This window comes from Schistocerca cancellata, chromosome 9 (assembly GCF_023864275.1).
Source record: "Schistocerca cancellata isolate TAMUIC-IGC-003103 chromosome 9, iqSchCanc2.1, whole genome shotgun sequence".
NCBI classification, from domain to species: Eukaryota; Metazoa; Arthropoda; class Insecta; order Orthoptera; family Acrididae; genus Schistocerca; species Schistocerca cancellata.
The window spans coordinates 339,955,057-339,971,300 of record NC_064634.1 but is presented as its reverse complement, the minus strand read 5'-3'; the positions used below and the strand labels follow the sequence as shown (position 1 = coordinate 339,971,300).

Here is a 16,244-nt window from a genome sequence, read left to right as displayed (position 1 = left end):
GGAGGCAGGCCGCCTGCACCTGACTTCTACATCTACATCTACATTTATACTCCGCAAGCCACCCAACGGTGTGTGGCGGAGGGCACTTAACGTGCCACTGTCATTACCTCCCTTTCCTGTTCCAGTCGCGTGTGGTTCGCGGAAGAACGACTGCCGAAGAGCCTTCGTGCGTGCTCGTATCTCTCTAATTTTACATTCGTGATCTCCTCGGGAGGTACAGGTAGGTGGAAGCAATATATTCGATACCCTATCCAGAAACGCACCTTCTCGAAACCTGGCGAGCAAGCTACACCGCGATGCAGAGCGTCTCTCTTGCAGAGTCTGCCACTTGAGTTTGCTAAATATCTCCGTAACGCTATCACGGTTACCAAACAACCCTGTGACGAAACGCGCCGCTCTTGTACACGCTGGAGTGTCATGTAATGCCACCTTGATGTAACAGTGTGTGTGCTCTGACTGGCCAGTTCGTGCGGTGCACGCGTGAGCAACACTTGTTTCCGGACGGGTGGAAAGCGTTAGGAGCGGCGTAAACGCACGGGGCAGCGGTTTGTGTGTCAGCAACCGCCGGCAGCCCTGGGCGTGTGCCCGCTCCGGCCGATCCGGGCCCTCTAGAAAGGCGCCTCTCTCGTCTCGTCTCGTCTAGTCTGGTCTCGTCTGCGCGTCTGACGAAAGTAGCACGCCCGCGGTCCACTTGTCCCGCGACCACTCGGCGCGGCGGCGGCGGCGGCGGCCGATGCCCTCTGCATCCAAAGAGGCCCGCAGCCGCCAGTATCCTCGCCGCGTGAACAGGATTCCGACAAGTAGGGTGGCCGGAACACGCCCGTGGCCCTCTGGCCATGGGGAGTCCCGGACAGCGCGGCGTACAAGGATATCCGTGTATTCGACATCAACGATTCCGTCCATATTTATGGTGTGTACCGGACTCGTCCAGAAATGAAAGTAAAGGAAGTGGGAGCCCTAGATGGCCAAGCGTTTAGAGAAAATAGCATTTTTGGGCGGTTCGGGTGAGCCATCAACGATTTGTGTTAGCGTACTTCCCGCGCAGCTGGTGGTGCAGCGAAAAGATGATGATGTTTGGTTTGTGGGGCGCTCAACTGCGTGGTTATCAGCGTCCGTACAAATTCCCAACTTTCGCTCAGTCTAAACTCACCACTTTCATGAATGATGACAACGTAAATACCCAGTCATCTCGAGGCAGGTGAAAATCCCTGGCCCCGCCGGGAATCGAACGCGGGACCCCGTGCTCAGTAAGCCAGAACGCGACCGCGAGACCACGAACTGCGTACTGCAGCGGAAAGAGTACTGAAAGATAATCCGACGGTCGTGCGATCGATTCCCTATGAGGAAACTTTTTTCCGTCTTTACGTTACTCATACAGCAAATAAACCGAAATGCATGTTGTATTTATCAATATTGTCATAAAAAGCATGAAAAGAACAGGCAACGGAAAGTTTGGGGTTGTAAATAAATTTCTAGGAAGGGATTATAAGTCGTACTCGAAAACTTCAACTTCGTATCTAAAATTAGATACATTTATTGGTTTACTGTGCTGTGGTGATACTCATCGTAAAAACAAGGGAAGCAGTAATTTTCTCGGCGTCTTGTATCCGTTATATATGCCCCATTTTTACAATTACACGGTTGTTTTAAAGGTCTACATAAAAACCGACTCGGTTTACTAATTTTTTCATAATGTGGAGCCACAGTCAGTACCGCCATAAGACCTGTTATGAACGTATACCAAGTCTCTTTAAAGTCAGTACCGCCATTAGACTGTTTTTTATTTGCAGTTTTACATTCACACGATCATGATTTCGGCTTCAAAGTGCCATTATCAAGTGTTTTAAGTGTTATACAGTGCCTAAGATTACACTCTTAGACACATTGTCTAAGGGTCGATAATTCTGTTTTGTTGTATCACTGAGTACACCATCTTGACTCAAGATGGTATACCAGAAATATCGACCCTTAGACAATGTGTCTAATAGTGTATTTTAAATACGACAGTATGCCATCTTAGGCACTGTATAAAACACTTGATAATGGCACGTTGAAGCCGAAATCATGATCGTGTGAATGTAACACCGCAAATAAAAAACAGTCTAATGGCGGTACTGACTTTAAAGAGACTTGGTATACGTTCATAACAGGTGTCTTCGCATCGCACAGCTTGGCAGCCAACCACACGGATAGCATCGTTTCGCCATATATCGGTGAGAATAACCGGTCATGCACGCAGTGGCGCAACTGGGTAATTTGGCAGCTTGTATGGACCTCTGTCACACACCAACAATTTCCCCCCCCCTCCCCTACAACCCTCCCCCATGCGCACAAAAATATCAAATAATTTTTTTAGAAGCAATGTTTTGATATTTGTGTTTAAGTACGCAAAGTATACTCTTAACTATTTTGTAAACAGTTTTTATGGACGGAAACAAATAATTAAAACGCACTTCTATGAATAATACAGTCCAGTTGATTATTGATGAAGCAGTACAAATAATCAAACGTATTCTTAGTGACATGTGACTTCAACATGTATCTTAGAACCTCTTTCATCTTCTTCCCTTCCTACAAATTTTGAAATTACTTCATCAAAATCGATACTTTTAGCTACACTATTTTCGACTGATAAAATCGCCAGACTAGAGAGTTGTGCTTGACCATAGCGGGCCTAAGATAATTCTAAATAAGTTTCACCTTTGAGGAGGTCGAAACACGCGAAGTTAAGAAAAATCCCTACACCAAAATTAGGTCTAGAACAAGAAAATTCATTTTGAATCACAATATGTAAGGCTCTTGAAGATGTCCAACAAAGACACGCTTCTTTCGTAACTTTAGCAACCTGCAGAAATCTTCGTGGTCGTGGAATTTCTGCAAGGACATCATCTTCAGAAATCTCATCATCATTGTCAACTAAACATTTTAGAATCGCGGTAAGTTCAGTTTATGAGGATTTAATCAGATTTATGGCATCCAAAACAGCGAAACTATCTGATATACATTCCATAATTCTGCAACGTGTATCGACTCCTTGTAGAAGCTTGCCAATGTACACTAAGACTGATGTTCTCAGTTCCTGGTGCAGAGTCATCGCCTCGCCTGCAGCCTTCTCTCCAGGCACAATTTTCTTCTTTCGGTTAGTTCTACTTTCTTTCCACACGAACTCGCGTCTCATCTCATGTGTCCTACTCAAACTGAAGTGCATCGTCAACAAGATAATTTCGCTTGTCTATGGAAACTGAAATGCTTCGTCAACAACACAATTTATCTTGTTTTTCAAACAAGACTGTAAACTTCCCAACTTAGAAATACACAGTCCAAAACCGATCCCAATAATCTGTAAACATTTTTGAACATGATTGACCTTTTCTTACACAATTATTCATAAACACCCACAAAAAAAAATGAAATAAATACAAGAAATCACACGGTGCAAGGAACAGAGTTTGAGCAGCTCCAATTGTTTCTTTAGTTTCCAAAGAATCAGGTAACTTCTCAGTGGCTTCGTTGAGACACGGATGTAATAGGTTCGTAGTAAACACCCTACTGTGTATCTGGAAGTCTTTTATCTGTGATTCCAATGTATTTCAGAAAGATCGTTCGTCTGTGGGTAGAAACAGGGTAAAACCGCAAAAAACTTTCCAAAGTCCTAAATAAAGTTACACACAATAAAAGTGTTGCAAGAACATGTGAGCTGTACAGACAGAGAGAATGGTTTGCACGGGGTACAAACAGTGCTTTAGAATTAAATTCCCAGATTCTTGCTAGTCTCCGGAACGCACTCCAGCCATTTTAGAAGCGTTGTCTTATCATTAAGAGACCATATGATATTAAAAATATATTTTTACGGACCTTGCCGCAAAACTCAGTAAATTTTATCAGTCCTACCTAGCTATGTACTCGGTGCGGACCACACCCCGTCCTCCCTGCCTTTCCGCCCCCACTGCATGTAGAAGGAGATGTCTTTTGGTGCAGTCTTTTCTCTTAATATGAGACAAGAGTGGTTTTGAAGCTTTTTGAGTTCGTTGGAGGCGGCAGGAGGGGAAGGGTCATGATGATAACAGTCCTTCTCCATCTTTAAAAATCTCGTTTTATAACTGTGTGTTTGTTTGTATTTCCCAGGAATCACTTAAAAGAAGAAATTGTTCTTCTGCGCTTAGGACTTCATCGAATCACTCAAAAAATTTTGTACGAGAAAACAGTAAGTTTCCCAGATTTTGACGAAGTGACGACAATATTCCTATATTTTTCCCCATACCTGTCTACCGCTTTTTGGTTCCTCGGTCCAAAAGGGCCGATACTCAGTTGTAGGCATATTTTCAAGAAAGTGTTGTACCATATGGTGCTATAAACGAGTGGTTTCCTTTGTTCATTTTCTATTTGCAATGGAAGTAATGTAAAAAATGAAAATAAAAAAGTCACCGCATAAGGACTGGACTCCACGACCCTCAGATTACAGTTCTCTTCTGTTCTGTTCGTTGCGCCAGACGCTGCTTGGAAAATACGTAACGAAAATAGCTAATATCTCGCCCGACACGCGCCAGAAACGCAATTTTTTCTAAACGCTTGGCTATCTGGTGTTCCAACTTCTGTCGCTTCCAAGCCGCGAATATGCTATAAATTTAGACGAAATGGTTTGCGACGAGTAGGCACGGTCACCTTGTTAGAGCCCTGTACTCGCCAGGCAAGAAGTGTAGTTGTATGCCCTTAACACTCAGCTGTCAAAAACAATCTGCACCATCGCTTCGATTACTAGATCTTTACGGTGCTATTTCTTCAGCGTGGTGAGTGGTGCATCTTGGAAAACACAAACGGCTGATGCGTTGATGACTGAATATCATCAGAGAGCAGAACGAGGCGCTCCGCGGAACTGACGGACTTCGAATGTGGTCAGGTGACTGGGTGTCATTTGTGTCATACGTCTGTGCACGAGATTTCCACACTCCTAAACATCACTAGGTCCACTGTTTCCGATGTGATAGTGAAGTGCAAACGTGAAGGGACACACAAAAGCGTACATGCCCACCTCGTCTGCTGACTGACAGAGACCGCCGACAGTTGAGGAGGGTCGTAATATGTAATAGGCACACACATCTATCCGGACCATCAAACAGGAATTCCAAACTGCATCAGGATCCACTGCAAGTGCTATGACAGATCTGAGGTGAGAAAACATGGATTTCATGGTCGAGCGGCTGCTCAGATGCCATACACCACGCCGGTAAATGCCAAACGACGCCTCGCTTGGTGTAAGGGTCCTAAACTTAGGACAATTAAACAGCAGAAGAATGTTGTGTAGAGTGGCCAATCACGGTACATACTGAGGCGATCCCATGGCAGGGTGTGGGTATGGCGAGTGCCCGGTGAACGTCATCTGCCAGCGTGTGTAGTGACAACAGTAAATTCGGAGGCCGTGGTGTTATGTTGTGATCGTGTTTTTCATGGAGGGAGCTTGCACCCATTGTTGTTTTGCGTGGCAGTATCACAGCATAGGCCTACATTGATGTTTTAAGCACCTTCTTGCTTCCCAACTTTGAAGAGCAATTCGGGAATGGCGATTGCATCTTTGAACATGATCCAGCACCTGTGCATAGTGCACGTCCTGTAGCGTAGTGGTTACACGACAATAACACCCCTGTAATGGACTGACCTCCTCAGAGTCCTGACCAGAATGCTGTAGAACACCTTTGGGTTTTTTTGGAACGCCGACTTCGTGCCAGGCCTCACCGACCGACATCGATACCTCTCCTCAGTGCAGCACTCGTGAAGAATGGGCTGCCATTCCCCAAGAAACCTTCCAGCACTTGGATGAGGGTATGCCTGCGAGAGTGAAAGCTGTCATCAAGGCTAAGGGTGTCCGCATCTCGTGGTCGTGCGGTAGCGTTCTCGCTTCGCGCACCCGGGTTCCCGGGTTCGATTCCCGGCGGGGTCAGGGATTTTCTCTGCCTCGTGATGACTGGGTGTTGTGTGATGTCCTTAGGTTAGTTAGGTTTAAGTAGTTCTAAGTTCTAGGGGACTGATGACCATAGATGTTAAGTCCCATAGTGCTCATAGCCATTTAAAAGGCTAAGGGTGGGCCAACAACATACTTAATTCCAGCATTAACGATAGAGGGCGCAACGAACTTGTAAGTCATTTTCAGCCAGGTGTCCGGATACTTTTGATCATATAGTGTCGATTGTCCTCGCCAAGCACGACTGCTCCGCTTAAGTCGGCATACGCAGGTTGCTCTCTCTGGGCAAGGAAGGTAAACACGTACACGCGAGTCTAGCAAAGATACCCACACACACATACACACACACACACACACACACACACACTCGCGCGGGCCACTTGCATAACTTCTATGCTGTATCATGTGCTCTTTACCAACCCAACATGAGTTAGTTCTCACAGCAGAGCGTTGCAAGAACATAGTGCCAATGTTATTTGATTTTTATGCGAGACAACGTATGGGCCCTTGGAGTTAGGCTGAACATTGATGTGCGCCTTCGAATAGCATGCATTGATACTGTTCAGACGCGATCTTTTGAGGACGCCCCGAAACCAGCTGACATCTGGAATTCCGCCCTCGAATCAGAGACACAAAAATATCACCCAGGCTTGGCGGCCTTGAGCGTTGCTTTCCAAGTATGCCTATTTCCACAAGGCTCGTGACCGATATGTTACAGCTGAAGCGAAGGTCGAACCAGTTTCAAGTATCTAGCGAGGTGTTGTGTGAGAACGGTATAAGTTGACCTCCTTCGTGAGACGCGGTATTGGAAGCGGTATCAGAGGTATTTAGCAGTAGGCCGTCGAAGCACATCCACCGTACAGGTTCAACAAGAACAATGGTGAGAGAGAAAATTTTAGAATTATACTGTATCCAATAAAAGCGGTTGTTGTAAGATCAAAACAGATACTCACACAAATCGGTTTCTATTTGTGACAAACATCCTTAAGGGACCTGACCATCTGCTCATAAATGTTCATGTGTTGACTGTGCGTTAGCTTGCGAGTTACGGAGGTGAGAGAGACCCGGTTCGAATCCACACGGTGGCGTCAGCGTGAATTTTATACGGTCTTCCTCAGTGGTTTTGCCAAATTATGGGATGGTTCCCAGTCTCTGCCTCACGAAATATGATACACTAACAACTTCAGTTACGATGACACACGGAACAAAGTTTACTCGAGTCACACGACTTCAGGCCCACACGTTAAGTGGAGACTGTGTCGACAAAAGTAAAATGAAATGTAATTACTAAATTATGGATAACAGTTGTCCACGTACTGTGTGGCAAACGACTAGGAAAGAGTAAGAATCGAAAGAGAGTTGATGAAAAGCAATCGGGAATAATGTAATTCGATCAGAAATAAAAACACGATCGAATTCTGTGCAAAGGTTCATGACGTGGAGCATTCTCTGTTACTTTCTGATTCTTCGCATAACGTGTAGCACAGAAACATGAACACATTGTCAATTTGCTGTCGTGACATAGACACACACTTTCTCATCCAACGGTGTGAGTACCATAGCTGGTTACGATGTCCTCACACCGATGGTAAGGACGAGGGATCCATTTTCCACTAGATGCGCCTAATAAACTGGTCACTTACTGAGAGTGAATCTTTTCTTCCCCTTTCTACGTTTTCCGCTAGTTTATCTCCTCTCAAGATTTTGAAACAGTTAACAGCTTCCACCAAATGTCTTATTAGGCTTCTGAAGAGCACTGGCATGGATCATGGCCCATAAAAAAGGAAAGCAGTTAGGCACTGGAACCACTCAACGAACTGTGAAGAGATTTAGTGTGGCGAACGCTGATAAGGAACAGTTACTCACTTGGAAAATATACTCTCTCTACGTCTAGACAGAAACTATTTCGAGCTTCTTTTCTTTTCATTTTGCAATGTGCATCAAAGCAACCGAACAGTTCTTGAGAAACACTTGTGTTGCACATTGATTGTCATAAACGTAAAGCAAATGTTTATACAGTTTGACCACGTTCTACACATGTTATGTTGTTGAAGTACTCTTCGAAAGCTCTTGTCAGTGTCACAGAGACAACTTCATAGCTCCAATTTTTGAAGAAAATTAGGTTTAGTTATTCGACAGATGTGTGCTTGAAAATTAATTGTGTACATCAGAGAATTCGCCATCTTTGCCGCTATGACTTACCAAAAGCCATGCCGCTACCAATTTACTCGTCTTGGTACATTAATAACTTGACTGCATAGCGCTAATGTTTCACAATAATGTTTGTTTAATAGTTCATTATGAAGCGGCTTTCGGCTTCTTAGGCCGTCGTCAGATAACTTAATGCTAAACAGATAGTCCAGTCAACTTCAGTGAGAGTTCACAGCTGCGCAAAAATAAGTGACATTATATAGTTTCATCGATAGGAAACACAAGCATAATGTAATACCGAACAAATGAATCTGATATTGCAGTATATTCAAATATTAAAACTATGAGCCGAATACGTTGTACAAGCGAATAATGGTACAGGCTGCAATGTTACATGGAGTAATTGGTGAATGTGGAAAGAAGAAAGGGAGGAGGGGGGGGGGGGGGGAAGAGGTCCGTGGAATAAAGACGTGGAACAGTTATAACAAGCATATTATCGAGTGGTGAGAGAAAGAATAACTAACTACTATTACTTTAATAAGGATGGGTTATGGAACTGTGTTTGGTCGCTATGGACCAGGTCAGGAATCTTTAATTTGCGTCTATTAATGGCGAGAATTTTGAGTAATGTTGGTTTGCTGTCTGTAATTCATTTATAGAGAACATCACATTTCATATCATATTAATTATAGACATTCAGAGCATGTTTAGCAAAGGTCGAATCCTTTTTCTGTCCCCAACTTCATTCATGCCCAGTCACACTTAGTAATGTAGCAGCAGCCAGTTATTGTTTATCTCACCATTAGATAATCGGCTTGTTGTGATTGATACACATATACAATCCATAGACTTCATTCTCCCCTTTTTTTCGGCCTGTTTTTACATTCTTAGTTGGTCCATATAATATAGTAGCATGTGTCACTACAACATAATTCGGTAATACATACATATAGCTGAAATATTGGGATACGCTGTAGTATGAGAGTCATTTATTCAGAGTCTTTTTGGATGATAAATTATGTTTGCTTTTCGTGTTGATGTAACCATATAATGCCACATATCTTTGTACAGCTACGAACTCTTGCTGAAGTTGTGTGAACTACACATTTGTTATTAAGTTACCTGACGATGGTCTAACAAGTCGAAACTATTACATAAATATTATAGTGGAACATTAATACTGTGCATTCATGTTTTGAATGTGTCTTTGTTCCTGCAGGAACTGACGGAACGTTCTTGATACATCTGGGATAAACTTACCTACCCCACTCTATGTGCTATATGATAGTCGTAATGACAGTGGAGCCAAATGTAATGTAAATTACATCGTTTGCTTACAAAATCAGATTATTTACTGATAGTGTCTAGGTTGAAGCATACATACATCAACAGGACTTCAACTTTCGATTGAAGGAAGCTGATGAGGTGCCAAAGCGACAGAAACTTGTGAAATTAATAGCTAAACACAGCTAATGTTTTGATGGCGGAGTAAAGTTTTTCAGTAGTAAGCCGAAAGTGAAAGTGTGAATCCAAGATCGCTCTGTTCGTCCACGAGACAACGAAAGCAGTAGGTACAGGCAAATCCTCGGTACCTACTAGTGAACAAAATACGAGCGTGTGGATTATCAGATGAACTGTGTGACTAGATTGAAGAGTTTCAAGTAAAGAGAACGCAGAATGTCATTCTGAACGGAGAGAGGTCTTCACAGTACAAATAATTTCGGGTGTGCCCCAGGGGAGTGTCATCTGGCCATTACTTTTCACAGTATACATAAATAACCTTGTAGATAACGTCGGAAGTTCTGCGGGGCTTTTCGCGGACGATGCTGTTGTATAAAGAGAAGTCACGACACTAGAAAATTATAGCGAAATGCAGGAAGACTTGCAAAGAAGCGATGGCGAGTACAGGAAGCGGCAATAGACCCTCGAGATAAATGTATTACTGATACATAGAGCGAAAGACCCTTTATTGCATGGTTACAAAACTGCAAACAATCACAGGAAGTAATTACTTCTGTAAAATATCTATGTGTATGTGTACGGAGCGAGTGGACGTGGAACGACCACATAAAATTAAATGCGACTAATGAACGTGCCATACTGAGATTCACTGGAAGAATGCACACGAAATGCAGAAGCTTGCAAAACAATCGTTCGACGAGTACTTGAATATTGCTCATCAGTATGGGTTCCAGACGAAATAGGACTGATAGAGGAAACAGAGAAGATCCAAGTAAGAATAGAACTTTTCGTTGCTGGTTCATTTACGAAAAGTGAAAGCGTCAGAAATGCTCAGACAATTCCAGTGGCAGACTGTGCAAGAGAGGCATTCTGCATCACGTCTTGGTCTCTTATTAACTTTCCAAGAGCGTACATTCCTAGAAGAATCAACCACTGTATAGCCTTCTCTCCTATATATACACTCATGCTTATAAATTAACCATAATTGTGGTGCTCACAACGTGGCACTACACAAAACTGGCGCTAACAGCATAGGCACATAGGGAACAAACACGACACAGAACTGTAAGTCCATGGTACTGGTGATAACTTGAGAAAACCGTTCCGAAACACATATGCTACAAAACGCCACTGTTTCCTGCCAATGGACCCCGACATCAGTATGGGATATGATCACCATGCACACGTGCACAGGCCGCACAACGGGTTGACATACTCTGGATCAGGTGGTCGAGCACCTGCTGGGGTATAGCCTCCCATTCTTGCACCAGTGCCTGTCGGAGTTCTTCAGTAGTAAGCCGAACGTGACAGTGTGAATTCAAGCTAGCTCTGTTCGTCCACGAGACACAGAAGGCAGTATTTTTATAGAAATTTACCACAATCGCGAATCAAAACCACGTCCCCTATGTAGCAGGCGGGCATTCTACCACAGGGCCATGCGGCCCGTTGAAATAACGACCTTTCTTTAGAGTATTAAGCTTTAGCTCACGTGATGTGGTCTGTCAGACCACCGCAAAATTTTCGAACTCGCTGTCCATAGTCAGTTCTGGGAGAAGGCTTCCTAACGTCCTCTACTGTGCTTAAATCGCCAATCCTATAATGTTTCGTTGTCGGTTGCGTTATCGCCTTCTTTGTTTGTTGTTGACACGTGTTATTGACAAGTGCTGATATGTCCTAGCTCGCACCTCGAGGACTACGCACCTGTTTCCTTTAGTGCGGTACAAAATGTTTTCAGGAAGAAGTCAGTTTCAACGCTCCTAAATTTGATATATTCGGTGGATGGAGGAAGACGTCAGTGACATGGATCAAGAAATAGACGGAAAAAGACGACGATTTTGCAATAGCCAATGATGACGGTTGAGCTAACGAACAATACGACGATTAAGACGAAGAGCTTCAGGACAGTTATTGTGATGTGGACCTTCCGTTTCTCCAAGGCCGTACTTAAACTGATAGTTAAAAATAAACGTGTTCTTAGTCTTGATAAAGAAGGGTGTAGTTCCCAGTATTGAATGTGAATTTTACAGACATTCTTTTTCTCCCTACAGACTGCAGTTTTTATGTGCAAGTTTGAACCCTGAAATTTAGCTTGACGTGACCATTTACTTGCTACAGAGATATCACAACTTTCAGAAAGTAAATTTCAGTCCTCTAACAGTTCGTTTTTGGGTACTACTTTAAAAAAGCACACAAAAGTATGTATTTCGTGTGGTAAAAAGTAAAGTGCTGCAGGCAATAAAATCAACACGGAGTATTTAAACAACACTGAAACAATAGTAAAATAAGTGTTATATAACGTACATTAAAAATTTCAAATGATTTTCGCCGGGACCCCACCTAGTTGTACACGTTACAGAAAAGTCACCTCGTGAGTTAAGCGTTAGATGTGGTCGGAAATATTCGAAGAATGGCATCAAACGTTCTTTAGGGATTGATGTTTGGGTTTTGAATTTTACGTACTATAAACACACACACACACACACACACACACACACACACACACACAAAAGAATCCGATTGCCATGTGGTCTCCTGGTAATAGTTTTCTGGCATGCAGAATGCAAGATATTTTTCTACACTGACAGTTTTTTCCTGGCGAAGAAGTAATTTCAGGTGTATCTTAGGAATGTGTGACAGGGCTATGGTGTATTAATGAGTTGGCTGGTACTAATATTGTAATTTTAAGCTTTTCATTTTAGTAGACTTTGATTTAGTCGTCATAGTGCAGATAGATGGATGATGAAATATAACTGTAGTCAGAATATTTTGGCCTCCGACCTGACGCCACGACCTGAGTTACAGCACGACTGTTCCAAAAGAAACCCTGCATGTTTGCTGTTCGGAAAGTATAATTAACGCAAACCGGTTGAAGCTGGTTGCTAATCGACACTCGTTTTCCTATTAGTGACGTAAAGCCTGCGTCACTAGCTATGTGTTTTTCCTCTACAGCGCCCCATCAGTGTCATGTCATCAGCTGCCACTATATCTACTGCATGCGGAGAGAAGCACTGAAAGCTGGGCTGGTTTCTCGATAAAATGGACTGTCATTCGACGGCAACGCTATTCACTAAGTCACGTCTGACCATCCAGGTTTAGGTTTTCCGTGATTCTCCAATTACTTCTGCTGTGCGGTGGGGTGTTCCATCGAGCAGGCGTTGTCCAAATTGTTTCCGCAACGCGAGCTAGTTGACGTCGTTTATAGAAAATTAAACTCTTTCGTCACCGGGAGACAGATTTTATACTATGCAGTGTGTTCGACCAACACTGTCTTCCAATTACATAGACAAATATACCAATATACGGGACAGTCCTCCCTTCCGCAACAATCACAGCACTAACCCTTAGGCTACGCAAGACATGGATGCTAATCCACAACCGTTGAATAGTAGTTTGTTGGAGTGGGATCTAAAACGTGCACATCCCCCGTGACCATCATCTTTGATGTGCTGGAGCTGAATGAGATCAATTGGCATAAGAGGCCAAGCAGACAATTTCCATCGGGCAATTTCGGAGCCCTCTTGCTGCTCAGTTTTCCAACGAAACGCTGTAACATGCGCTAACTTAAGAATCTCCCATTTTTAGGAGTTCTTCCACTAAGGTTTCACCTGTAGCTGTGTTGGTCTTCGGCTATTGAATTCCTTTGGTTGTTTATTAAAGCGCGCTCCGTCTTCAGGCCACAAGTGGCCCATCGGGACCATCCGACCGCCGTGTCATCCTCAGTTGAGGATGCTGATAGGAGGGGCGTGTGGTCAGCACACCGCTCTCCCGGTCGTTATGATGGTTTTCTTTGACCGGAGCCGCTACTGTTCGGTCGAGTAGCTCCTCAATTGGCATCACGAGGCTGAGTGCACCCTGAAAAATGGCATCAGCACATGGCGGCTGGATGGTCACCCATCCAAGTGCCGGCCACGACCGACAATGCTTAACTTCGGTGCTCTCACGGGAACCGGTGTATCCACTGCGGCAAGGACGTTGCCTGGTTGTTTATTAGATAGCTTAGAATTAGATACTGTTACTCTTCGAGCTCCTATTTGCAATCCTTCTGGAGAACCGACGCAACCCAGCAGCCTGTTAAAATATCTGCTGAAGATTTTACAGTTTGTCTTGTTGTCCGTTCCTAATCTGCAGTTTTTATTGCACAGACCAAGTGGCTGACACCCTTTCTACCACGATTTGTCTTACATAGGCCTCTGATATTTTTAATGAAATCTTCCAAATTTTTCACCAGTTTCTCTGTTTTTGCATTCCTTTGACTTCAGAAAGAATTTCTCTCTATACGGAACGAACTGATGTCAAAAAAGAGACGCTCTTGAAAAATAATAGAGCTAGAATCCCTGGCTTTGCACGGATACCACTAAGTAACTACAGCCTGGTGACTTTTCTGGGGAAGCGATAGTAAATTACGCATGGTGCTTTCGTGGCGATGTTGAAAAATTTCAGGGATGATGGAGAATGGTAAATGTATCAATTTGAGGTAAGGGGCTGTGGTTCGGAAAGGACCGAGTCGAAAGTTGTATGCGGAAATTCTTCTGATACCTCTGACAGTGGACTTCTTCTACTGTGAGCCATTTCCTTTCCATATTTTGGGAGAAGATAGTATAGACCAAAACAAAATTTAAAAAAATGCCTAGTAAACATGAGCTCTACGATACATACCATAACGGATATGAACACTTGTCCAGTAGAAGAGATGTGTTTCATAGAAGTAAATGTGAACAATTGGTCCCAGATTTTCGCTTATAACTGTCAGATGTTTCCGGACCAGGGTCCCCACCTTATGTTGATACATTAGCCCTTCATTATCCCTGACAGTGATTAACATCATTACGCAATCATTCTGTATACGCAGATTTACCTTTAGACTCACCTTCACGTACACACATAAGAACGAGGTGAGGATTTCACTTTGTAATATATATAGAAAGACAGTCCTTCCAAATCCTCCAACGCCATGCAGCCCGTCTCGCTTCCCGCATCCATTTACCTTCCCTCACATGAATCTTCTACCATCTCATCAAATTCCAACCCCTCCTCACCCACAATGTATACCTCTGCATCTGTTATACTATCCGCAAATTAGATTCCAATACTCCATTAGCTCCCCTCTGATCACAAACCCTTGTGTGTTTCTGCGCCTTCAGAAACAAGTCCCTCCAGTCCCTCCGTCAGTACATCCACACATACTCCATATTCTATCCGAGCGCAACTTTAACCTATTCCCTCTGCGAGACAATGAGATCCTTTCCTTCCTACCATCTTCAAATCTTCCCTATCTAGCCCACTCCGCATCAGGGGTCTTCTCTCTTTCTCCTCTCCATCGATCACTATCCGTTTTCCTGTTGTAACCACTACCCACACACCTCACTACACCTGACCCTGTTTCTTTCTTACTACCTGCATTCCCACTATCCGCCTCAACACCTGTCTATCACCTCAATAGTTTTCCTTCCTTACAGACCCCTATCTTTCTATCCGCACCCCTCGACGGGTATGAAACAATCCTCTTTTCTCACAATATTTCTCACCCAGTGCAGGTCCTTCAGATCACAGAAGAATACCACCACGTTGCAATTATGTTTTTTAAATTGCGTATATATTTCGCCCTCTGTCATTACATTTTGAATTTAAAAATGGAAAGCAGTCCTTATATATTTTTTTCATCTTTGTTATATTTTTAAGAATGCTCTTGTCTCATGAGCGCAGTATTGTACCGCTTACAGCCATCCCTCGCTTAAATTCTGCGAGGGGGATGAAGTAACAACAACTGAAAAAAGGGTAAATTGAAAATATTAAAGGGTTTATATCTGGCGGAGCCTGTAATTTATAATATGTTTATAATAGTTGTAAATCTTAGAGAGTTTCTATCCTCATGCGCTTACACATCGTCATTTCGTACTTTCAGACATCATTTCATTCTTCTTTTTTTCCCGTTAAAAGCCGATCATTATTGCAGCAAGCGAAATCTGCCAGAAAATAATTATGTGATGATTCGGTATTTGGAATAATAATTCTTGTCTAAATTGTTACAGGGATCGAGACGAGCGCGCGCGCTCTGACTGCGCGCCGACGTTGAAGGGTGGCGGGCGTGGTCCGCGCACGCACCTCAATATGGCCAGTGGTGACGTCACGTCCGAGCGCGCTGCAGGTGCCTCTGATGTCGTCTGAGGTCGAAACCCCGGCACGGAGCTCGGCCGCTGACTGGAATGGCAACGCTCAAGTAGTTATTACACTTACACCTGGACTGTGGCAGGAAACTGTGTTCATTATATTCATAATACCATATTATACACCTCATCGTGGTAACTGTTCTCACAAGCCGTGAAGCTGTGTACTCAACTTATTCAATCTAATTAATTTATGTATTGTAATGTACCATATGTAATCACGAAATAAACGGAGACAATTATGTTATTTAAATATCGTATGTGGCAATTATTTCAATATCTCACAAGTTACAAAAAATCCTTAAGATTACCATACTGCCGGAATCAAGTACGTGATGCCCGCCATGCTGAAAAGCAATTCGAATGATAACTACATTAACTTAATTGTAGCAACGACGGAAACACATACTCCATGTGTATTTATTTCCATAAGTCATAGCTAATTACATGTGTTCTAACCACGCCCTTCCGTACTGCTGCTCACTTACGTACCGACAGAGTTAAAAGATTAT

At 43.4% G+C, this 16,244-nt stretch overlaps 1 protein-coding gene across 1 annotated transcript in view; it reads left to right on the top strand.

Moving 5' to 3' along the window:
- Positions 1–15,985, top strand: part of LOC126100376 (uncharacterized) — a 105,226-nt gene extending 89,241 nt beyond the window's left edge. Inside the window, exon 6 of the mRNA XM_049910984.1 lies at positions 15,598–15,985. The gene's annotated coding sequence lies outside the window, so the exon portion shown is untranslated. The remainder of the gene's footprint in view (positions 1–15,597) is intronic.
- The last annotated feature ends 259 nt before the right edge of the window (positions 15,986–16,244 follow it).